Raw genomic sequence first — 25278 nt, forward strand, 5'->3', positions numbered from 1 at the left:
CTTTATTAAAAAAAAAAAGAAAGTCAGCTCTTTACACTTTGCCGTAGCTGAGACTAGACAAAGCTTCTAGAGGAATCATATCTAAATTCTGAGCAATTATGATTGTATGATTCTTACCTCATGCCTCCTTTCCCCTGTATACTTCACAGTTCAGAGTAGTGGGGCCTCTGGACTTCCAAAGCCTCGGTTTCGATACTGCAACTTTATTTTCTCTACCTCGATCCTCTAAACACTTGACATTATAATATTTTATATCTGTATCTCTATCTCTTCAACCAAGTAATAACAAAACAAACATAGCATTTAATCTTTCTTTTCTAAATCACTGGCTGATAGATAAAACAGTAGCTTAAATATCCATGCACCAGCTTGCATGTACCAAAATATGACTTAATTTATATCTCCAGCACTGAATGAAACTTAGATTGGCAGCTTTTACTTCACTAATAATATGAATTTTGAAGTTAATAATTTGAAGCATCTCATTCACTTCTGGTTTAATGTGATCGATTGAGGATTTAAATGTGGGCTACATGAGATAGCCTCCCCTCCCTCCCCCTCTCCCCGCTCCTATCACCTCTTCTTTCTTTCTTCTCCAGGTGATCAAAGGGTGTGGGCACTGGGTCTGCATGCTATCACCTGGTGTTTTCATCAATCTCTTCTGCTCTTGGATGTTGTGCTGTGGTCTCCACTGACCTGTGGCTTGTCTCAACTGGACTTTGAACATCATGCTCTAGCATCTGCTGCTGGCAGCCATGACTTCTGTGGCAGGCATTGTGGTTGGTCAACAATATTTGGCTCTCCTTGACATCTGAGTTCCTGCACAACCCTGTTTCCTTACTGTCAGAGCACTGTTTACTGTGAAGTTAATGAAGCTTAAGCTTCAGGGCCTGTATTAGTTTATTGCTGCATAACAAATAACCACAAACATAATGGCTTAAAACAGAGATTTCTTATCTACCAGTTTCTGTGAGTCAGGAATCCAGCATGTTTTAGCCGGGTTCTCTCACAGGCCAAAAACCCAAGTGACAACTGTCGTCTTCTCATGTGGAGTTTGCACTAGGGAAAGATCTGCCTCCAAGTTCCCTCAAGCTGTTGACAGAATGTACTTCTTTCCTTGTAGTTCTATGACTGAGTGGCTTTTTAACTGTCTGACGAGGACCACTATTAAGCACTGGAGGCTACTCTCAGATCCTTGCCAAAGAGTCCTCTCTCTAGACAGCCCTCTCACGCTTTGAATCTGCCTTCTAGAAAGACTTAATCCCTTTAAAGACATTAGAGCTGGTGCGTTTCTACTTCTGCTGCATGCTCTTAGCCAAAGCAGGTCACAAGGCCAGCAAAAATCAGGGGATGAGGGAGGAGATTCTACTTCTTACCGGGAGAAACTGCAAAATCAATGCAAAGAGCATGAACATAGGTAAGAATGAAGAACTGGGACCATTTTTAAATTACTCTAATCACAACATCTTTTAGGTTCTAGCCTTTTGGAATATTTCAGCTGCTTTTCAGGTTTTAGTTTTTTGTTTGTTATTTTTCTTTTGCAGCAAAGCCTGGCTCTTGAAAATGAAAGATTTGCTTTCGTGTTTCTACGATCAGCTTTTAAAAGTGCATTCAGAGTGTTAACTCACTGTTCTGCATGGGGCTGCATTTGTTCTCCTCTGAGCTTGGTCTATATAAAAATTTATTGATGTAGTAGGAATGGTAGAGGAGGGTCCTTGGTAACGATTTTGCAGAAAGCCTCTTTTTAATGTTTCAAAATATGATTCTGTTAAATAGGTGGACAATATAGAAACATTAGAAAACATAAATAAAGGAGAAGAAGGAGGTTCAAAATCACTATGCAGATCACTCTTAAGAAAGTTATTACTATTAACATAAATAAGTCCTTTTGTGTGTGTGTATATGTGAATATAGAGACAGTCTTCATTAGAGGATGAATGATATAACAATAAATAACTTGATTTTTATATCATGAATATCTTTGCATATTACATATTCTTTTACTGCACTATTTTGTGAACTGTAAATTAGTCACATAGTAATGTATTTAACCTATCTCCAGTTTTAGGATGTTTAAAACATTTCTCATACTTTAAGGACATCCTTGTAGTTAAAACTGTGCAAATGCCCCACTAAACTTTTAAGATAAATTACTAAATGTGAAAAATGTTTATAAAACATATATAAAAACTGAAAAACTGTTTATAAAAATGAAAAATTTCTCTTCAAAGGTTTACACAAATTTGAATACCTAACAGAAGTTTGAGTTCGGCTTGTCTCAATACACCCTGGTGGGTTATTGTGATTAAATGATTTTTAAAAAGGAAAAGCCTTATAGATCAAATAGTTCAAAAATATATATATTTCCTTTGATTTCTGCATAGTTTTATATCTATAGATTAAATATTGTCTCATCATCTACTTTTGTGGATAATTTTATGTCTTCTGTGAATTGTCTTCATATATTTTGCCCATTTTTATCGAAGTGTTTATTATTTTACTTGTTAATTTTAAGGCAATTAATGGATTAGAAATAATACTTATTTACATTTTATATGTATGTATATATATAACATTTTTCCAAAATTTTTATTTGGTTTTAATTTTTTTCTTGGATTTAAATTAGAGTTTAAGTAAATTAAAATATTTATGGTTGTCTTTAAATTAGACACGCAACCACTAAAAAATGCAGGGATTTATGTGATCAGATCATTTAGTTTTGCCTCTATGAGACTATTTTGTCTCTTCAGCAGAATGAAGAGATAATGTGTAATTTATTAAAAGACTATGATCATTGATAGAGACCTCATGTATCAATAGTTAGCTTGCTCTTAGTGTACCCTCAGTATTTGTCTTCATTGAATGCACTTGTGACAAATAGAAGGAAGGGAGTGAGAGCAGGGTAGCTAGGCTTAATTGTGCTTTTTGAAAGGACCCATTTATTCTCATTTTAAATAGCTGCGGACATCTATGCATTTACATTTGCATTGGTCATAATTTTGAAATAGACGTTAGGTACCCTGAGGTGAGTAAAGAGGAAAACAGAAACAGATAATATTTGTTTTTGATGATTAAAAGGCTTAAATAAAAAAGACAGCTAAAAATAAGTAATAATTAATTCTAAATTAATTTTATTAAGTGTTCAATTATTAAATTTGCATATATGTCAAGACAAAGATCTAGGCTGATTCTAACACAAAGAAAGTAGCAAATGTATGTTCATGTCTCTTTTTTATATTCCTATAAATATTTTTATCATAGGCATTATGATTAAAAAGTCATATATTCCTCATTTGTATTGGCAGAAGGCCTTTATTAAACATGAATTAATAATTAGGCTATGAAAATGGAAGTACAAAGAAAATGAAGAATAAGGAATAGAGTTGCTCCTTTTGTTGCACGCAGTAATACAAAATTTAATTTGTATCCATGTAAAAGCAACTAGTAGTTTTAATGAAATGATTATAATTAGATAACATGGTGTGACTAGGTTGGCTGCAATAATCTATGAAGGTTCATTGGCTCTAGATGCTCCATCATAACATATGTTAAAGTAGCAATACATATTTGCATTTTGAAGTCTGAAAAACTTATGTAATATTACAAAGCTAATAGAGAGTAAAATAATGCCTGCTAATCAGATAGTAAAAATCTGAAACTGACTATAGTTAAACGTGCCATGCCTGGTTATCTGATCAAGGTAATGAATACTTTGATTTATAATATTATTCTTTCTGCTAAACATTTCTTGTGATCAATTGTGCTCCAGGGTAAAGACCCATCTGTCGAAAGGTGGAATTTAATTTGGGAGAAAGAAACTCTCCTAAGAAACTAAATGGAAAAAATCTATCTGCTGGAAAATGACTGATTAACATTAGATAAAACCTGCTTCACCTCCTAAATACTTCTTGTTACAATGATTTATGGTTGAACTTGGATGTTAATACAGTATCTTCCCTTTGTCTTGTTGGATAATTACAGCAACCAATTTTCTTAACTTTAGAAAGGTTTCAGAGTCAAATAGCCAGATCCTAAAACTTAGAGCCTTTCCTAGAAACTATATAAGAAAGCCCTATAATGTGAGAGAATGGACCCACTAGTTTAGGACAAACCATAATGTGCAGAAAACTTATACTGTACTTCAATGAAATGAGAATTAAATGCTTTTTGAAAGCTAATTTAGTAAAAATCATTACTTAAAACAGGGCACTACTATGCTGACAGACAGATCATTTTACTGTACCTGTAAGTGGCTTGGAAATCAATGTTACAGTAATGAAGAAATTTAAAAATTGCAATTTAATCTGATCTTCATGTAATGAGAAACTTTTAAGTATAGTAAATGGAAAAAAGGTGATGATACAGGTTAAACCATGATGTCTTCATGGAGATTATTTATGTAAGGATAAGAAGGGAGAAAAATGTTTATTTTTTAAGGCAGGCTACAGATTGCTCAGAAAAGACCACGTAAACACGATTTTATCCAGATCTCTATTCACTTAGTCAAATATCCTGAAAATTATTGGACAGAATGGGGTTCCTCAGAGCAGTATGAAAAACAGCCCATCTCAGTCAGTTTCTTTTGACTGCAGAGTTTAGAACAGGGGGTCGCACAGCACACAGTGTCAATGGAAGTGAGGTCTTGCCAGATCTGAAAAATCCCAAGTTTTTTTTAATTTCTTTTTTTGTGGCCACACCACAGTCCTTTTATAACTCACTGTTTAGGAAGAATGTAAATAATATATGCCTTGGTTGAAAATATTGCAGAAATCCAATATAGTGTGTATTCTTGAGCCAAATGCCATTGCCTAGAGTACGTCTTAATTCTGTGGAAATAAGGAAGATCCAGCGCCCAGAGACCCCCATTAATGTCTAAAAGTCCTGGAAGCTGACTTTTCTTCAGTAAACCACAATAATCTGACTTAATACCTCTTTCTTTGGGTGGTCCTTCGGCTAAATCTGTTGAGGACCATGATCATAAACGAAGACTTCCTGCCTCCCTGCGGTCCGCTCGCTGACCCCGGGTGGGTGGTCACACATGCAGGCACCAAGCATCACACACAGCTATCTGTTTGGTAATCCAGTAAGCAACTGGCTCATGTTAGTGTGCATAACTTCTCTCTCACACGTTTTCTGTAATTGGTTCCTCTCAAGCGTCATGAAGTATTTACGTTAGCCTTTTATAGTTCCAGCTTTTTTCACTTGATTGTAACCATTTTTATTTTTCTTATTATTTTTCAGAATGTATACAACATAACTCTTCTAATTGTCTCCTTTATCACCATACCCAGAATGAGTTGCTTTCTCTCGAGAAAATGTCCTGTGCTGACTTTGCTGTTTTATTTCACAAATTTAAAATGAGCTTTTCTCCAAGGAACAGATCTAGACAACAAAATCTGGATTACCTGGAGTGAATATTTGTGGTTTCACATAATCACTGGGGTAAAGCAAGATAACACAGAAGATCCTAGCTATTTTATTGAAAGAAGAGAAAAATATTTATCATAGGTCATGAATTCATGTTTTGGTTTTCAACGTACCTCTATTTTAAAAAAAATTTTAAATTTTGAAACAGAGTCTTGCTCTGTCACCCTGGCAGGAATGCAATGGCACAATCTCGGCTCACTGGAACCTCCACCTCCCAGGTTCAAGTGATTTTCCTGCCTCAGCCTCCCAAGTAGCTAGAATTACAGGCACCTGCCACCATGCCCAACTGATCTTTGTGTTTTTAGTAGAGACACTGTTTCACCATGTTGGCCAGGCTGGTCTCGAACTCCTGACCTCAGGTGATCCACCCTCCTTGGCCTCCCAAAGTGCTGGGATTATAGGCGTTAGCCAGAGCACCCAGTCACTTACCTCTATTTTTAGTAAAGTTTTAAACATGGCTTTAATCTGAATGTATATGAATTCATTTCCCCGTCTCCTACAACGTGGGAGATAATAGGTTATATATTCTTATATCAAATAATGTCATAAATTTAAATATTTTACCTCAATTTATAAGTCTCTTCTTCTTGTAACTCTTGCATCAAGCACCTTGGATTAGTATAAAGGTTCAGATGACTCCCCTTGATGGCATGACTGAAGCACGGAGCAGTCATTTACTTTATTGTTCAAGTTGAGACAGTCTGAAAGTGAAAGATGACTGTTAATCATCTCTCTGGGATAACAAATATAAACTAAGGCTATCCCTGGCAAACATGGACATGGGGCCACCCTTCTCAAGCGCTATGTCTGTAAAAAAAAAAAAAAAAAAAAAAAAAAAGGTAAATTTCCTCCAGGTGAAATGTGATATATACAGGAATGGAACACCTTGTCTTTCAGATAGGAACCCATGCAATTACAGGCAAGGGTACAGACAAAAAAAAGGCTCAAGAGCATTTGCTAAAATTCTTCGACTTTTTATTTTCATGAGGACTAGAATAATTGATTTTTAACATAAGGAGCTTTAATATTAAACTTTAATTTCTTAAAGGCTTTAGATAAATACAGATAAATGTTATTGTCCCAATAGTTTGTAGTCCAAATTTCCAAAGATCAATTTCAAATGTCAAAATGTATAACTAAATTAATACCAGTAATTACTGTTAAAGTATGCTTAAAATTACATTAAGCACCACCATGATGGTGGTGGTTGGGAGAATCTCCTTGCCAATTTCACTTCTACTACCAACTACAGTGTTGTAGGTCAGTTACTTCTTAGTAGCAAAGACTCACATGCCCATGTGCATGCATGCATACAAACACACACACACACATACACAAAGCTACGGAAAAAAGTTTGTTTATATTTAATAATGCTAATCTCCAATACATCTCATTAGAAGTGAGTGATCCATATATCATAGGAGCAAATACTGTATATATCAATTTACCTACACTTCTCACCTACAGTTCAAGCACTAACAATTAACAATTAAAAACCAGCACTAACAATTTACATAAAGTATCTTCCATAAATCCATACAAATGTTCAAAATGATGACTCACAAGAAAAACTCATGAATAGCAAATACACAATTAAATTATAGCATAGCTCATTTGTAATGTTATATTTATATTGCATTAGCTTTTTCCCCAATACCAATGGTATACTATAGTAGTCTGCTTACAAAGACAAGTACAGGAATTTCTTATAGTTTTGCCATCAAAACTTTAGGGCAAACTTTAAATCTTTATGTGAATTATAAATATACCATATTCCATAATCTGAAATTTATATTCTATAAATCCACCATAATCAACAAAGATTAGAGAATTAGTCTGTATTCTTGACTTGGCGACTTGGTGGCTTTGCTTTAGTCAACAATGTGGGATATAGTTTTCCTAAAATTCCAGTAGAGATTGGACTTCTGGCATAGATGGAGTCCTTGGGACTTTTGTCATACCCTATATCACCATTCCAAGTATCAGGATAGGAATAGTCATTTTAGACACTTGGGGCATCTTAAACCAATCCTCATTTTGGTTTTCAACTCCCTTAATTGGCATGGTTAAGGGAATACAAGGAACTATGCTTTGATCTAGCTCATCTTGAACTCAGTGCTCCATTCTTTGGACCTGGCTGGCTAAAGATGGGGATCAATGAGCACATTCTGCAAATGAAACTTCACCACAAAACTTCCCTCAACCTAATGAGTCATCCCATAGACTATCTGTTCTCCAGTATAGTATCCTAAGATCTATATCCTCCTTAATCTTCTTAAACATCCTTTCAATAGTTAACCATGATGGTGGTGGTTGGGAGAATCTCCTTGCCAATTTCACTTCTACTACCAACTACAGTGTTGTAGGTCAGTTACTTCTTAGTAGCAAAGACTCACATGCCCATGTGCATGCATGCATACAAACACACACACACACATACACAAAGCTACGGAAAAAAGTTTGTTTATATTTAATAATGCTAATCTCCAATACATCTCATTAGAAGTGAGTGATCCATATATCATAGGAGCAAATACTGTATATATCAATTTACCTACACTTCTCACCTACAGTTCAAGAGCAGGTAGAAGGTGCTACTGAGATATTGCTATCTGCACAGGGAAGAGATCTACTAGATCTGAGATGCTTTAGTTTCATTATGGTCTCAGCTGTTTTACCTTCAAACCTTTGTATTCATTCAGGAAGAATCTACAAAATGAATGCGTGCCCTTAGAAGAAACATTCACCTTGTTCTGGAGCCTAGCAGTCTTGACAAAATTCTATCCCATTGCAGGAGAGAAAGCATAATCCTTTGCTTTCCAGGTGTCACTCAGTAGGACTCTGCCTCCAGCCTTTAGTGTCCTATAAAGCCAATTTCTCAATAAAATCAATTTGGTTAAAGGATTTCAGATGAAGGAGTGATATGATCCTTCCCAGAAATTATTTTAAAAATGTTTTCAGGGTAAGACCTAGCAGTGCTGTGTGACTTCAACCATATGAACTTCTCTTAGAAACCTAGTTTTAGTGAAAGTAGAGTGCCTAATATATTATTATTCTTTCTTCCTGATATACCTTTATTCACTGAAGAACAGAGGACACTAAAAGAGACTTAGTTATTTGGATTTAGTTCTAAATTTTAAGAAAAAAAACCTGAAGGATGATGTGGATGTGATAGAAAACTTGGGGAAAAAGTAACAAGGTATGTTAGTTTCTAAATAGCCAAGAATGAAAATAATAGGCACATTCAGACACGTCTTATACTTTAGTTCTTGGCATACAATTTAAAGTTTAATAGAAAAAAGAGCTACAAGCTACGTCAAATGAGTCAAAAGACATCTTATTCCAAAGGAATAGTAAACTTGAAAATAAAATTACAAAGAAAATATGAGAGGAGATAACTATACAAGCCAATATGCCTACACAGGGAGTTGGTTTATGACCTTTTATTTTAAAGGACTGTGAAGTAGTGGTGATACAACCAAGGATAAAACGAAATAAAAGTATATTACAAAATACAATATGCTCTAAAGAACAGGCCAAGAAGGCTAAAGCTCATGCTTAATGAAACCAATAAAGAAAATAAAAAATGCTATTTTAGCTGTGTTGCAGCAAGAAAACCTGCAAGTAATAGACAAAACACTGGACATGTTACAAACGGGAGAAAAAAATAATATTTTAAAATTACCTTATACATTCAATATTCAGCTAGGAAACCGTATGTAATCTTGACAGAAAAAACAAACAAACAAAAGTAAAAGTATGTTATTATTAGTTTCATCTTACACAGAGGGAACTGAGGTTCACAGAAGTTAGTAAATATGCCAAAGTTATATGAATAGAAAACAAGTTGTTGGAATCAGATATTACTGACTCCAGAAATAACAGCGAAAACTGAACATTCAACACCTATTGAATTTTGACTACCAGTGAGAATGATCTTCAAACTGATATGAATAACAAGTTTTAACTAAAATTAAATTAAAAATTTAAATATATGAGAAGATAATGAAATAATCTTTTAAACAATTGATGGCTCAAATAGAGTGATACCCTAGGCTACTGAAAGAACTTACTGTTCTGTAAATATAACTATTATAAAATATATCATATTTGATTCCATTTTGGAGAAGATTATCTTCTACAATGGATCATGAGTTCATTGTGCAGTCAGTGACAAACCCAATGCTGGTACATTCATATGGTTCTCAAGTTGTGTATCTTTCTTAATGGAGTCATTGCTTTGATGTCAAGAACTGAAGATTTGCTAGATGTTCTAAAATGTGGATGTGTACTGAGTTTCAAAAATAGGCAAGAAGAAAACTAGTATGATAACTACTATTTTTGGAGCCAGTTTTAGTGCAATGCTTGGCACTTGATCTATATTGCTTCACTTAAGCCTTGCAATTACCTGGGTGGAAGATTTTAAAGTTAAAAACGATTTTAAAGTTGTCAGACCCTAAATAGGGAGGACCCACTGGAGCATCTGGGTTTCAAACCCATGGCTGTAGTTGAAAGCATGGGCTGGAGTATTTATTTACCATATGACATTGAAACAAGTTTCTTAATTGCTCTAAGTTTCACTTTTATCTTTTGTAAAATAGGGATAGTGACAAAACCCAAGTCATAGAAATGTGGCAAATATCTATGTTATTCAATATGAACATCACTTAGCAAGTGCTCAATAATATAAACAGTATCAACAATTTATAATAATGAGAAAATTTGCCTTTTTAGATAGAGTTCTATCATGTACTAGGAAGCCATTAATCATGTGGTATTCTTCCATTAGGCTGCTTGTTTTTCCTTATATACAGAGTTCTTCACAGGGAGTGCCAGAGAGAAGTGGAATCCCTCCACCTAAGCCTTCATCATATTGGGGCCTAGCAATGGGCCAAGTAGCTATTAAAGTACCATGTGCTAGTGCTCTTACTATTTAGCAGATATATATGCACCTGATGGTTTTAGAAAATGTAGATGATTGCAGCTGACATGAGAAAGAGAAACAATTTATGTGGGGTTATGATGTACTTCAGCAGAACCTAAAGCAGGAATCTGATATTAAGTGGAGAGAAATTTCTCCCCTGGAGTCAAAGAGGCTTTCTTGTGAGTCTTACTCTCCAGACATACTGTCACTTCAGATGGGCAACTTTCCACACTGAGGACAAAGTTTTGCCAAGTAAAGATCCTAAGTACAGGCTATTCCTCAAGTACAGTGGCATGTCAAAAGGTAAAGTACACTGTCTCAGATCTCAAGTGTGTGAGATTTGGAGAATTCTAAATGATAGAAGGAAAATCTAATAAATGTCTGTCTTTTACCTCCCTTTATCCTGTTATTGCAGGAGCTAAGGAACTCCCAGGTAGAGTAAGTTTGTCTTCTTACAAAGAGAGAACAGATTTTTTGCTACTGTTGGGGTAGTGTAAAATAACCAGATGCAGGCAATTTAAAATGCCCCTAAATAGTGTGTCTCTGGGGGTCTTGGACTGCATAGGCTTGGAGAACGTCACCAGCAAAATAAATCAACAAAAGTCTCAAGTTACTGTCAGATTTTTAGAGGTGCACTTGACACCCAAACTAGACTACTTAAAAATTATAAAGTATAGATCATGTACAGCAAAAGGCAAAAATCTTAAGCTCAATGATTTCCTATGCATATACACACTTGTGTCAATACCACCCAGATTAAGATACGGAATGTTAGTTACTATGGCCCCAGAAAGTTTCTTTCTGTTGTTTCTCACTCAATACCAATGTCTCCAAAGAGGCAATCACTATTCTGATTTCTATCACTATAAATTAGTTTCATATGTTCTTGTTCTTCATGTACATGAGATCATACAGTATGTAGTATTTTGTCTGTTTTTTTCAGGCTCAGCACAATATTTTTGACTTTCATTTCTGTTTATGTATGCATTGGTAGCTAATTATTATCTTTTTCCTCTGTATTATTTCATTGCATGGATATACTATGATTTTTTAAATTGATTCTCCAGTTTACAGACATCAGAGTTGTTTTCAGTTTGGGACTATTATGAATGAAGCTGCTATTGATAGTATTGCATAAGTCTTTCTATTGTCATATGAACTCATTTCTTACGGTTGTGTACTCAGCAGTGGAATTGTTAGGGCACAAGTTGAATCTATATGTAATATTATTGGAAACTGAGCAGAGGAGTGACATATTCTGACATTTTAAAACTTTGAGCAGAGGAGTGATACAATCTGACATTTTAAAATCTCTCTGCCTGTTGAATTGGAAATAGAATATAAGGAGTGAGAGTGGAAATAGAGAAGCTAATTAGAAGGCAACTGCAATATTCCAGGAGATGATGATGATATAATTCTTGGGAATGATCAAATTCTGGACGTATTTTCAAAGTAGAGAAAATAAGACTTTCAAATTAATTCAATGTGAGTTATGACAGAGAAGAGAATTTATTAATGACCCCAAGGATATGGTTTAATCAATTGGAAGGATGTAGTTGCTATCAACTGAGGTCAAAAGATGATAGAAACAGCAAAGTTCTTCTTTGGGAGGGTAAGGGGGAATGGATGAATTGGATGGTGTAGGGATTTGGCCAACTTCAATTTTAGATATGTATTAGACATTAAATTGTGATTTCGAATAGGCAATTAGAGATATAAATTCAGATTTCAGGAAAGGGGCTAGAGCTAGAACTATAGATTTGTAATTTATTAGCAAAAAGATGGTAAATGATGTCAAAAGATGAAATGAAATCTTTAAGGGAGTGGTATAGAGAAGAAACCATAACCAAGGTCTGAGCACTCCCAAAATTAAGAAGCTGAGCAGAAAAGAAGGAAGCATCACAGGAATCTATAAAGGAATGACCAGTGAGATAAAAAGAAAACCAAGACAAATGAAAATGTTTTAGGAAGATGAAGTGATAAACTGTGTCAAGAGCTCTGAGTAGTTAAAATAAGGTGAGCATGGGGATTTACCACTGAGTTAAGTCACATTGGTGGGTCCCTTGTGATTTGTACTAAGACAATAGTAACATGAGAGTAGTAGGAATGTAGGATACTGATTTTCTTTGGGAAAAACTACAGCTATAGAGAATGTTTAAAAGTTTTGTAATCTTTTGAACTTTGATTTTCAGTCACATTAACTTTCAAGTGCTGAAGGAGCTATCTCCCTTCCAGTGAGGCTGCTGCTGTTCAGAGTCCTACCTGGACATTCAGGAGAAATTCTCCGGCTGTGACTGAGCAATAAAAACATGGCAGTAAATGAACTACCAATTCATGTTTATTTGGGTTTTATTTTGTAAGAGGAAGAGGAATCTCATTTCTGGAGTGTAATTTCATTCTGGAAACTTCATTATGAGAAGAAAGAATTTCAGTGAACATCCATAAAATCCATAGGGAGATTTTAAAAATCAATTGCTAGTTGATTCACACCTGATAGTATCAGATACCATAACATTTTCATTTTACAAATGTTGAAATTGAGGCATAGAGTTACTAATTTATTTGCCTTAAGTTACATCAACTAGAAAATTTTGGCCAAAGGTGGATCTCAGTCAGCTGGCTCCAGGGTTCGTGCTCTAAAGCACTGTACTCTGGTTTTCAGAAGGTCAAATTTGATTATTTGACTAGGGCACAAAAATACAAAAAAATAAGAAATTCCAGAGTGAGATTCCTGATAAACTAAGATGCAGATTTTCAAAGGAAATATTAGATAATTGATTTTACTCTCCCCAAATAAGCTTATATAAAGAGGATATAAAAGGATCAAAGGGTTGTGTTAGAGAGGTTGTATAAAGTAGGCTTCTTTTGAGAGAATCTGGTGTCTAATTCTAACCCCTGAAGATATGTGTTACCTTAGATAACACATAGTTATCTAAGATAGTGCTACCTCTAAACCCCAAACTTAGGGAGTGGGGCTTTGGTAGAACCCACTTTAAAGGTTGATATATATCTCTATTTCCAAGGGATCTAGTGCCTGATGCACACAGACAACAAATCTAACTGCAGTGGTAAGCTTAAGAGGGCCGTGTTGGAAGTGATCTTTCAATCCTCTCCCAGCCAGTCAAAGGTGAGGAACCCCCACAGCGCTGTAAACTCAGGTTGTCTTAAAAGTGATACATCTGAAGACACTGTCCAGCCCAAGCAGGAAAAAACCAGAGCTTAGATGTTCTGGAGAGTACCCAGGTATAAAGCTGAGATAGGTTCTAATGCTGTCCAGAAAACAACTCGTAAGTGTGAGGGATTTAGTGCCCCACAGGGCAAACATTGCTCAGCAAAAGAGGGGAGTGAGGAATGAGCCAGTAAATAAATTCACTTCCTTTCTTGCTCTCAGCCCCTTGTTCCAAGTATCTGTGGTTTAAGGACATCTGTTAGAAAGGTAGTGTCCATCATACAAAATCTTTGTTAGATTATCATGCAAAGCTTGGACCAGGTTAGCAAGACACCCACCATCGTTACTTACATTCCTTCATTCCTTGAATCATTTCCCTTGTTTTCCTCACTCTTGCTGTCCTTAGATTGACTCTACCAATACAGCCTTAGCTAGAACTTTTGCCTCAACCTACTTTCTATGGAAGGCAGGCTACACCAGCATTGCTTTGAGCCTTTCCAAGGATGGCATTGTTTGTGAGCAGTAGGTACAACAGGCATGGAATATTCAGAAGCTCATTTACCTGCAGCTTTAAAGCTACATCTTCCAGGTTGATCTATCAGTAGTAAAGCTGATGTTTTGATCTCCTTTTGTCCATCTTCTGTGTTTCTCCATTAACTGGTCTCAGACTCAGTAGGAAAAGTCATATAATTGACATCTCAAGCCCCAACAGCATAGGCTGTTTCTCTCACTGCTCTTAACTTTTAAATACTACCTAAAACTCTTAATCTATGTAAAATCTAGTTTATATTATACCCAACATTTCATGGAATGTTTTATACTATACATGTATAATGTCTTTTATACATATACATCTATAATATAGACTTACACGAATTCATTAGTATGTCTGAAACAGTATATTGAATATAATAGGTGTGTGACTACTGCACTAAGTCAATGTTTTCTCATTCCTGCAAAACAAAATTATTTTAATAAAATGACCTTTAATATGTTGGCAGCCATTTAAGAATTGAAATTTTAAAAAGAAAGATGAAGACAACAGGCAATAAACCATAAAAAAAAAAAAAAAAACCTCTGGAGCTGAAATCTTTAACTAGAAAATTGTAAGCAAATATTTGAAACTAAATTCTCTGAGGCATGATGTTTAATTAAAAAGGTAGAGCTTGTTAAAATAACTACAATTCAACATGGTTCCAGTCACTAAATTTTATCTTTGCAATTACAGTTTGTTTTCATTAGATGATAGAGGAGGGTCCAAATTTAACGGATACAGAAAAGCAACAGAGCTTACCAACTGTGGTCCTATCATTGCTCTTTGTAATTAGATGTTCCTAGAAAAGGGAGTTTTGAGGAATGCACTGTGTACTATTAAAGGTAGCACAATTTTGTAGGATAGATCAAAGTAATCACATTTTCCATGTGTGTGTTGTTGTTGTTGTTTTGTCATATATAGATGAATAACATTTCTCTACTTCCTCCTCCTCCAGAGTGATTTTACAAACACCAGACAGTGCAATAGATTAATAAAGGTGTCAAATTTATAGCAGGGTATTTCTTGTTTTTAGGATTCAGTCTAATAATTATCTTAATAAGAACAACTGCTGCTCTTGTTTTTGTTTTTGATTTTTGAGACAGAGTTTCACTCTTATTGCCCAGGCTAGAATGCAATGGCACAATCTTGGCTCACTGCAACCTCCGCCTCCTGGGTTCAAGCGATTCTCCTGCCTCAGCCTCCTGAGTAGCTGGGATTACAGGTGCCGGCCACCATTCCTGGCTGATTTTTTTTTTTTTTTTTTTTTTTTTTTTTAGTAGAGACAGGGTTTCACCATGTTGACTAGGCTGGTCTTGAACTGCTGACCTCAGGTCATCCACCCGCCTCAGTCTCCCAAACTGCTAGGAGTACAGGCGTGAGCCACCAAGTCCAGTGACAACTGCTGCTTTTAGAGCTATAACTATGCCAACCATTGACCTAAGCATGTGTGCATACACAAACACACATGCACACAAACACACATAATCCTCAAAACAAATATATGAGGCAGGTACTATTGTTATCTACATTTTACAGACCAGGAAACTGAAGCACAAGTGAGCTAAGAGACTTGTCCAAGGTTATACAGTTGGCAAATGTAGGAGCTCAGATTCATATGGGTTGCTCTGCCTGTAGTATCCTCGCTACTCATTTTCAGCTTAGAATCATTCTTCAATAATTTTTAAAATATCCTTAGAAACATGTCTCTGAATATTCTCAAGGCAAAAATGCCATTACATTCACCATTAAATTTAAAATATTCTAAACTTTAAAAAACTTAAAAACATTTAAGCCTTTCATATGGCATCTTCAGATTCCATCCTTATGACATAACCCACTCCTAAAACCACCAACATGTATGTATCCTTTAACGCAGCAAATGTACTTGTAGGAATAGATCCTGAGGGGAAAAAAAAATGATCTGTATCTTTCCATGATGCTAGTCAAAGCATTGTTTATAACAGAATAACCATTCCTCCCAGCAATCCCATTACTGAGTATACACCCAAAGGAATATAAATCATTCTATGGTACTTTGTAATGGCAGCCTGAACTAAGACAATAAAATTATAGTATTTTTTCTCTTCCGTTGTATACGAAAGTGTCATGATGTGTGTGCATGTACAACACACAAATACAGAACAGAAAATCCTAAAAGTAAATCCACTAAAATGTTTCGAATTGTTTATCCTCTGATGGATGCCTATAGGTTATTTTAATTTTCTTCCCGGAATTATTCAATATTTCCTAAACTTTTCATAACATAAATATATTATCCTTGAAATCAGAAAAACAGGGACTAAAAAGTGAAACTATTTATATTCATACTTCTATACACATATATATGCAGTTTCTAATGAAATATTAACTTGGCAATAGTATAAGCAAGTCTTTATGTCCCCAAAGTAATTCATCACAGTAAATGATTCTGAAAGTGTGTGTCAGAAAACCTATTAGTATTTCCTGCTCTGCTATTTGTTCATGTCTTCTCATTTAACCATAACTGAGGGAACTCTCAAACATAGCCAGCTCATATTCCTATTACACAGAAATGTATTACCTATGGTACAATAAATTCTCGCAAAACTATATCTGACAACAAACAATACAAAATGTCAAAAGGAGCTCATTTTTATGCTATTACTGTCATTTCTGTGGCAGAAAGTTGATTTACTTGTACTCTTCACCTAATAGTGGATGATTATCTGTTTTTAACTTTTTTTCCAAACCCAACTATTATCTCTCTCCCATTCTATTAGTCACCCGCTTCAAATGTTTCAACTGTATCCCTAAATATATTTACCCTTTGAAAATATGTGGTATATTTCGCATGGTTGTGGGGTTTTTTTAATTTATAAAAAAGTATGCTGTATATCATGTTTTGTTTCTTTTCATTAATATTTCTGAGACATATCCATATTTTGTGATTGACTCATCGTATCCCATTGTGCCTGATTCTGCCACATTTTGCTTATCCACTTCCTTATTGATGGATTCCTAGGTTGCTTTCTAATTTCTATCCCCTAGGGAAACACCTGGAAGAGGAGAAGCTAGTTAAAGCCCTGAGCCAGAGTTTCTCTGGGATGTTAACTCAGGAGTGGGATTGCAGTCTCATACACACCTGGTTATATCACCAAATACTGCCAGACTTCATTCTAGAATGACTGTGCCAGTTTACATTGTAAACAAGAGTTACTAATTTAATTTTTAAAGTTGCAACTATTTTCTCATTTATGCGAGGCAGAAAAATTTGTTTTTTCAAAACAAATTTGTTTGAAAATCGCTTTAATGTGTCTTCTGGGCTTAGCTAATAGCTAATAGACACACATAACTAGTCTGCAAAGGAAAGCTGGAGACAGAGAAGAGCTAAATTGGTCTGCCTGCTAATGGTAAAGGCCTTTCAGTTTAGCAAGGGAAACCTTTGTGGATGTTGATGTTTTTAGAAAAAAATCCATATTTTTAATATGGACAAAGACTATGCTATTTCAGAGAACTATTATTTGCTCTTGGCATGTGTTTGAATTGCTAACCTAGGAGAAAAGAAATAGAGGCAAGAGAGCTAGACGCAGAATGAGGAAGCCTATGTTTTTCTTCTTTTATAACAGATCTAAAGCTGGCTAGACTTGAAATGCCAAAGCCCAGTAGAGAAATTCTACTGAACCTCTAACTTGACTGGTGTGATTCCACATCGAATTGCACTGACTATGGAAATAAGCCTCTATGATTCTTGTATAACTATTGTGCCCAAGTGGTGGTGTTCTGTTGGAGGTAGAAGCAGATCACTGGAAGCTTCTGTTTGGAACACAACAGTTAAGGGAGGTGTGGCCTTTTTGTAGAGACCATTTTGAAACAACAAGGTTGCAGGTAACAGAAATCCCGTTGCGCTTAAATCACAGGTGTATATTGGTACACGTATCAGAAAAGTCAAGGGATGGGCTATGCACAGCCGAATTAAGAACTTGGACACTGTTTCTATTTATCCATATTTTCACTTCTCAATATTGGGCTACATGTGAGAAATGTAGCAAACAGCAGTGACAGCTTTAGTTTTTACATTATCTTACATTCCAGGTCCAATAGGAAAGAATGAGTTTTTCTCTTTGAAAAATTTTAGCAAGAGTCCTCATTGCATCTCATTGGATCTAGTTAGACCACATGTTCATTCTTGAACCAACGATGTAACTAGGATCCAAACAGAGTCTCTGCCAGTTTCTGAAGGAGAGAGTCAAATTCGTCAGTAATATCTGGGCTGAGAATAGGGAAGGAGTAATAATCTGAAATCTAAATCCAATCTGAGTATTGTGTGCACAAATGCCAAGGAAGCAACACAATAAGGGCTTTACACAACTTTATTTTCTCAGTAAAAGCTTGCCAGTTCTTGGGCCGGGTGCGGTGGCTGATGCCTGTAATCCCAGAACTTTGGGAGGCCAAAGCAGGTGGATCACCTGAGGTCAGGAGCTCGAGACCAGGCTGGCCAACATGGAGAAACCCCATCTCTACTAAAAATACAAAATTAGTCGATTGTGGCCAGAGGGGGCTGGGGCGCCTGTAATCCCAGCTACTCGGGAGGCTGAGGTGGGAGAATCCCTTGAACCCAGGAGGTGGAAGTTGCAGTGAGCCGAGATCAGGCCACTGCACTCCAGCCTGGGGGACAGAGGGAGGCTTCGTCTCAAAAAAATAAGCTTGCCAGTTCTCATGCTCCTTCATCATACGTGAAGACACAAAACAGATATTCCAGGGAGCACCATACAGGTACTTAAAGACAAAGGTATTTATCTTATAAATTGGACACACAGAAATATTATTTTCTTGTACTGAACTTTTCATAAGGTAGTACATATAACCTTGTGGAACATGAATATTCAGTAGCTTCTGTGGTACAAATTTTCATGAGGTAATTTACGAAAAAAATATTTCTCGTACAAATTTTCATAAGGTAATTTATGAAAAGCTAAAAGAAGGTAGCTTCTTGTACAAATAATATTAGAAATATTATTTTCAGACTGTGTGTCTATGAAAGATTTTTCTGCCTAAGAATGTTCATGCCTTAATACTCGGGCCTTTCTTCCTTTTCGTCTTCAACATTATTTTACAGCTAGAGGATCCTCTATACACAAAAATTAACTGAGTTACTAAATAAAATTATGATTCTTTTCCATATGTTTTCCTAATGAAAGTACCATATTGTATATCTAGGTCATGAAAAGGTTAATAAATGTCCTAATTATCCTAATATTTCCCATGTAAATTAGAAGTAACTGAAAGGAAATACCACTCATTCGTCACACAAATCTGTAGCTAGGAAGTAATAGCTAGTCATTAGGAGCATCTCACATGTGTGATAAAATTATACTTTCTGCTTAGAGTAATGGAAAGATTTGCCTAAGGCCAAAAGAGAAACACACAGTCTCCTTCTGTTCCTCCAAACAGTTTGCACATAAAAATATATTGCTTATTTGCTGCTATTATAATCTAAACTGGGAAGGAAATCAAATGTGATGTATTTTTCATTCCAAGTAGGAAGGATTTTTAGACAATATAGCCCAGAACATGTAAATTAAGGACTCTGGTTAACAAGCAGTTGTTTGGGTGACTATTTTTCTAATAAGTTTCTTAGGGGATCATCTAAATGAAATCAGAGTTTGCACAATGCTTTTTGAAAAAAGTGTTACTGCTACAGAATAGTAGATATCAAACTCTGTACTGCGTCTTCTTGAAGACCGATACAATTAATCTCTATTCAAAAATGTCTCTGCGTAACATGGTTCCTTACTACACTAAAGAGTTAGCATATAAGATCATTCTTGATGTTGAGTCTGGGAGCAAGGTTTTAAGAAAGAAAATAAAATGAATCACTGACTGAATCCTTATTAGGTGTCCGGCATGCTGGCAGGGACCTTGCAGGTATTGTATCACAGTAGGTATCATGAATCCCTGTTTTGCATGTGAGAAAACTAAACTTCAGACAGTAACACCAAAGTAGAGTAAACTCATTTCATTGTGCATAAATTGATTAAATATGTGGCTTAATCAGTCAATGTCACTCTGTGGTGGGTGATAGGGGAAAGAGGCTGAAAATTAAATTGCATTTAGCACATAATAATGTGTCAGACATGATACAAGATGATTTACATGTAAGACCTCTTTAAATATCCAACTGTGCAGGGTAGGTTTTAACTAAGATAATGGAGGTAATATATTAGCAAAATAACTGGCACATAAGAAGTTTTCAATATGTGTTTATTATTTTGTTATTTTTATTTACATCTTCCAGGTGGGGAAACAGGTTTACACAAGTTTCATAAATTGTCTGGGGTTACAGAAAGCCATTAAGTGGAAGAATTTGTGTATATGACTCCACAGATCACATTATTCCAACTGCACTGACTGATATCGAAATTTTAAGTATAAAACATTTGGTACAGTAGACTAAAAAATGGCTATTATTCTAGCATGTGCTTATAGCTAGGATATATTGAAAATTTACTTTATACCAGGAACTAGCATGTACTTCACAAACACTGTCATATTTAAGCCTCACTAATACTGAGTTTGCAAATGAAGAAAGCAAGGCAGAGAAAAGGGGAGGGACTTGTCCAAGGTCACAAAATAAAGAGGTATGATTGGGAAGACTCTTTCATTATAGAGACCATGCCTTTAATCCTATACTACATTGTGCTAAAAACATCATCCTCCAGCTCAGGATTTATGTCTGAAGTGTAATAATAGACTCTTATCTTTACACTTTCCACTATGCCTCAACATTTAGTGGTCCATAAAATAAAATATGAGCTTAATATATCGATCATCTGACTAAAATCATGAGACAACGAAGAGATGCTTTGGATACCTTAGTCATAAACCCAGTAACAATTCATTATCATTCACTTATAACATTGAAGAACACCTTATCAATTAAAACATGATCCTTTTAATTGGATTATTTTAGTCAATATCATGCTGTCTGGAATGGTATGGCTACATAGTCCTTTAACATTTTTATTTATGATTCACTTCAAAAGACTTAAAATGGGCATAGATCTTGTGGTATCTACTTCAGGAGAGCATTTTACATAACTGTAAAGATAAAAACAGAAGGAAAGTGCCATCATTAAGTTACAGATAAACAGAAAGAAAACGATAGAGGACATCATTCCATATCTCTTACACATTGGCTCATGTAACCTTGTGGAACACGAATATTCAGTAGCTTCTGTGGTTTTTAATGAACATAGAAGCTAGTATGGTGTTCTACAGATAGTACTGTATTTACAAGTAGAAAGTCTGAGTCTAGTCCTAGCTTTTGTTCTTATAGATGAAGCTGTGTGATCTTCACCTCTTGGAATATTAACTTTTTCATTTGAAAATTAGAGGCCATGATATCTGTCTTCCTCATAGGTTTAGTTTGAAAATCAATTGGATTAAGTATGTTAAAGTATATGGATATAAGGAACTATTTTCAGAATCAGAGGAAAAGAATAAAGTGAAAGTTCAGAATAGATGAAGCAAGACATGGAAAACTGGAAAAAAATAGGTTTAGACATAACTTGAAGCTCTGTTTATCTATGGAGAATAAATATGTGCATGACCCCAAGAAATAGTCTCTTGCATATCTCTGAGACCCACCACAGGGATAAAATTCTTTGACCCAAGCAAATAGTTGTCTAAGGTTGTAGAAACTAAAACTTGTGAAAGAGTATTTAACTATCAATAACCCAAACCCAAGTACCCTAGAAGACCTTTAAAAAATTCCAGTTATGGAGGTAAAACCCTCTGATACTCAATAGACAATTTTAATCATCTCCCTCCACTAAAGAAGGCAAAAAAATGTGACTGTTCTCTATAATTAGTGGTCAAATGCTTAAGAAGAAACATGAAACATGTATAACCCCAAAGTATACCCTGAAAATATTTACTATTACGCTAGTGATTTAACATATATCCACAAATCTCTTGATGTTTCTTCCTCCAGTAGGTAAAGCTTAACTTCCCTATTCTTGAGTAAGATCTGGACTTTGTGACTCACTTCTGATGAACCAAACATGGGGAGAGAAAGATAAAAACTTTATAGCAGAGAAGCCTGACAAAAAGCCACCTTAGCCAAATGATAAGGATTGGTCATATGTATTGATATCCTCTAGCCCTTGACACAATGGAATGAGAAGGGCATATTGCTTATCTGGAATTCTTTCCCCAAGTTCAGAGTCTCAGTTTAATCATGAAAAAGCATCATACAAACCCAAGTTAATGGGCATTTTTAAAAACACCTGACCAATTATCTTTAAAAGTATCAAGACATAAATTAGAATGAAAGATTGAAGAACTGCCACAGAGTGGTAGAAATAAGGGCATATAACAATGTGAAATCCTAGATTAGAAAAGAAAAAATAATAATAATGGAAAAGTTGAAGAATTCTGAATGAAGTTTGCAGTTTAGTTAACAGCATTATACCAGTGTTAATTATTAGTTTTGATCATCATACCATGTTTATGTAAGATATTAACGTTAGGGGAAGCTGGATGAGTGGTAGATGAAGGCTGTCTGTGCTATATGTGCAACTCTTCTGTAAGTAAAAAATTACTTTAAAACACAAAGTAAAAAATATGAAATAGCAAAATTAGATATTAGTGGATGTTGATATTGCAGCACACTGCTTATAATCTGCAAAAATGTGGGTTTTCCAATTCTCGGCTTCTAAATAGAATAAACTAAGTGTCAGCCAGCTGCTTCCTATAAAATTCTGATTTACAAGACAAAGAGTAGTAAAATAAGATTTGTTAAGCCTACTCAATTTTTCACTTCAAACTCAACAATTATTTTAAATCTTCTAAGGTAAAAACTGAGGTTGCAAAAAAGAGGCAAGGAACAATGTGCTCATAAAGTTCTTATCACAAAGGAGGAATATTAGTAACAGGAAAGAATTCCTCTAACCACAGCCATAATCTTCAACTCTATTGCAAAAAAAAGAATTTCTATTTAAGACACTAAAACGATGAAACTGGGGTAATAAGTGAATAGTGTTGCTAATAAACTACACATAAGGAATTGAGTACCATATGAAGAATAAATAACGTTGGAACTCTAAACCATACCAAACCAAAAATTCTACTTCAAAGGGAATCAAAAGTTCAGGATACGATTTGAAGGATATTGCAAGCATTTGAAAAGGCAACGATATCTGAGTTGATATTAAAATGCCTTTTGACCAAGTTGCTTATATTTTAAAATGTCATTTCTTTTAGAAAAATTGATGGTTTACAAAGAAAAGGAAAGAAAATTCCAGTTGCACTGTGGCAATGTGAGACTATTATGATATATCCCTCCCAGTGATTGAAACTAAAATTACTGGGGAAAAAAATACAAAAAAAACACAACTATTGGAGAATTCTATAAAATACACAAAAGCAGGCAGAATATGAAAGCAGTCAGAAGTTAAAGGAGTAAGTGCATGGTGAAGTATCTCCTAGACCTTTCTTTTTCTCTCATGGATTTGCCTCAAGGGTAGGCTTCAGTAGTTGAGTGGCTAAAAGGCCAATAGAACACACATGATTCTGGCCGGGCGCGGTGGCTCAAGCCTGTAATCCCAGCACTTTGGGAGGCCGAGACGGGCGGATCACGAGGTCAGGAGATCGAGACCATCCTGGCTAACACGGTGAAACCCCGTCTCTACTAAAAAATACAAAAAACTAGCCGGGCGAGGTGGCGGGCGCCTGTAGTCCCAGCTACTCGGGAGGCTGAGGCAGGAGAATGGCATAAACCCGGGAGGCGGAGCTTGCAGTGAGCTGAGATCCGGCCACTGCACTCCAGCCTGGGCGGCAGAGCGATACTCCGTCTCAAAAAAAAAAAAAACACACATGATTCTATACAAAGGCTCAGGAAAAGATGACACAGAATATGTTGGGGTATCCCTGGAAAGGAGAAAGCTGGAGAGAGGATCACCTAATTTTCTGTATGAATCTGCAAAAATCTCAGCCTAATTGCATGATATATATGCATGGGATAGACCCAATGAGCATAGAAAAATCTAAAGGAATGCAAAATGAGATTTTGATAACTACAGAAGCTTATCTAGAGCTTATGCTCTGTTCATATATTTTCCATTTGATTTCCTGCTAAATCAAAAACATCTCCATTACATTATAATAGGACCCAGGGTCTACACAACATACGAATTCCAAAATTGGTTGGCATACGAAGAATCAGGAAATTGAAACCAATAACCCAAAGAAAATACAATCAACAAATCAGCGTCACACATCAGAGGTAACCCAGATGTTGAAACTGTCAAAAGGAGACTATAAAGCAGTTACTAAAACTTTTTTCATAAGGCAAAAGGAAATATATAGCAAATAAATGAAAATATAATTATTCTTAGCACAGAGAGAGAAACAATGAAAATAACCAACTGGAAATTTTAAGCTTTAAAAAATGCAATATTTTAAATAAGAAGGTCACTGAATAAGCTCAATTACAGAAGACAGATGACAGAGAGTGAAGATAAAAAAAGATCAACAATAATTATTCAATTAAAAATACAGAGAAGAAACAATAAAATATAATGAGCAGAATCTCAGATATCTGTGAGAAAATATAAGATAAAAATCAAACACACATGTCTTTGGAGTTTCAGAAAGAGAAAAATATTTGAAAATATGATAAAGATTTTTCAAATTTGGTGAAGCACATCCACTTATAGATTTGAGAAATCAAGTGAGCCACAAAAAAAGGTAAACACAAAGACAACCACACCTAGACATACATAAATCAAATAGCTGATAAAATAAACCTTTTGAAAGCTGCTACAGAAAAATGGCATATAACGTATTGAGGAACAATAATTTTAGTGAGTACTGATTTTTCATCAAAATCCATGGAGACTAGACAGATAGATATTCTCTGATGAAGGGAAACTGAAGGAAATCATCATTAACAAATGTGCTCTAAAATAAATGCTAAGGGAAGCTTCATGAGCTCAAAATAACTACTTCTAGAGGGAAACTTGAAGTTTCAGGAATAAAGGAAGTTCAACAGAAATATTGAATAGCTAAGTAAAAATAAAAGACAATTTTTTCCTCTTAAGTTGCTTAATACAGTTTTAAAATGTAGATTTTATTATTATGTAAGATGTGATGAGACGAAAATATCAGATGACTGCTATTGAAAAAATAGTTTGGTCACAGTTCTCAAGAGAAGAGGGCACCTCAGCTACAAAGAGACATACG

The 25278-nt window shown here is 35.3% G+C and overlaps 1 long non-coding RNA gene across 1 annotated transcript in view; it reads left to right on the forward strand.

Annotated features, from left to right (window-relative positions):
* Nucleotides 1–995: 995 nt before the first annotated feature.
* LOC114680419 (uncharacterized) overlaps nucleotides 996–25278 on the forward strand; it is a 137294-nt gene continuing 113011 nt past the window's right edge. Inside the window, exon 1 of the long non-coding RNA XR_013396919.1 lies at nucleotides 996–1417. This is a non-coding gene — a long non-coding RNA (uncharacterized LOC114680419). The remainder of the gene's footprint in view (nucleotides 1418–25278) is intronic.

This window comes from Macaca mulatta, chromosome 8 (assembly GCF_049350105.2).
Source record: "Macaca mulatta isolate MMU2019108-1 chromosome 8, T2T-MMU8v2.0, whole genome shotgun sequence".
NCBI lineage: Eukaryota > Metazoa > Chordata > Mammalia > Primates > Cercopithecidae > Macaca > Macaca mulatta.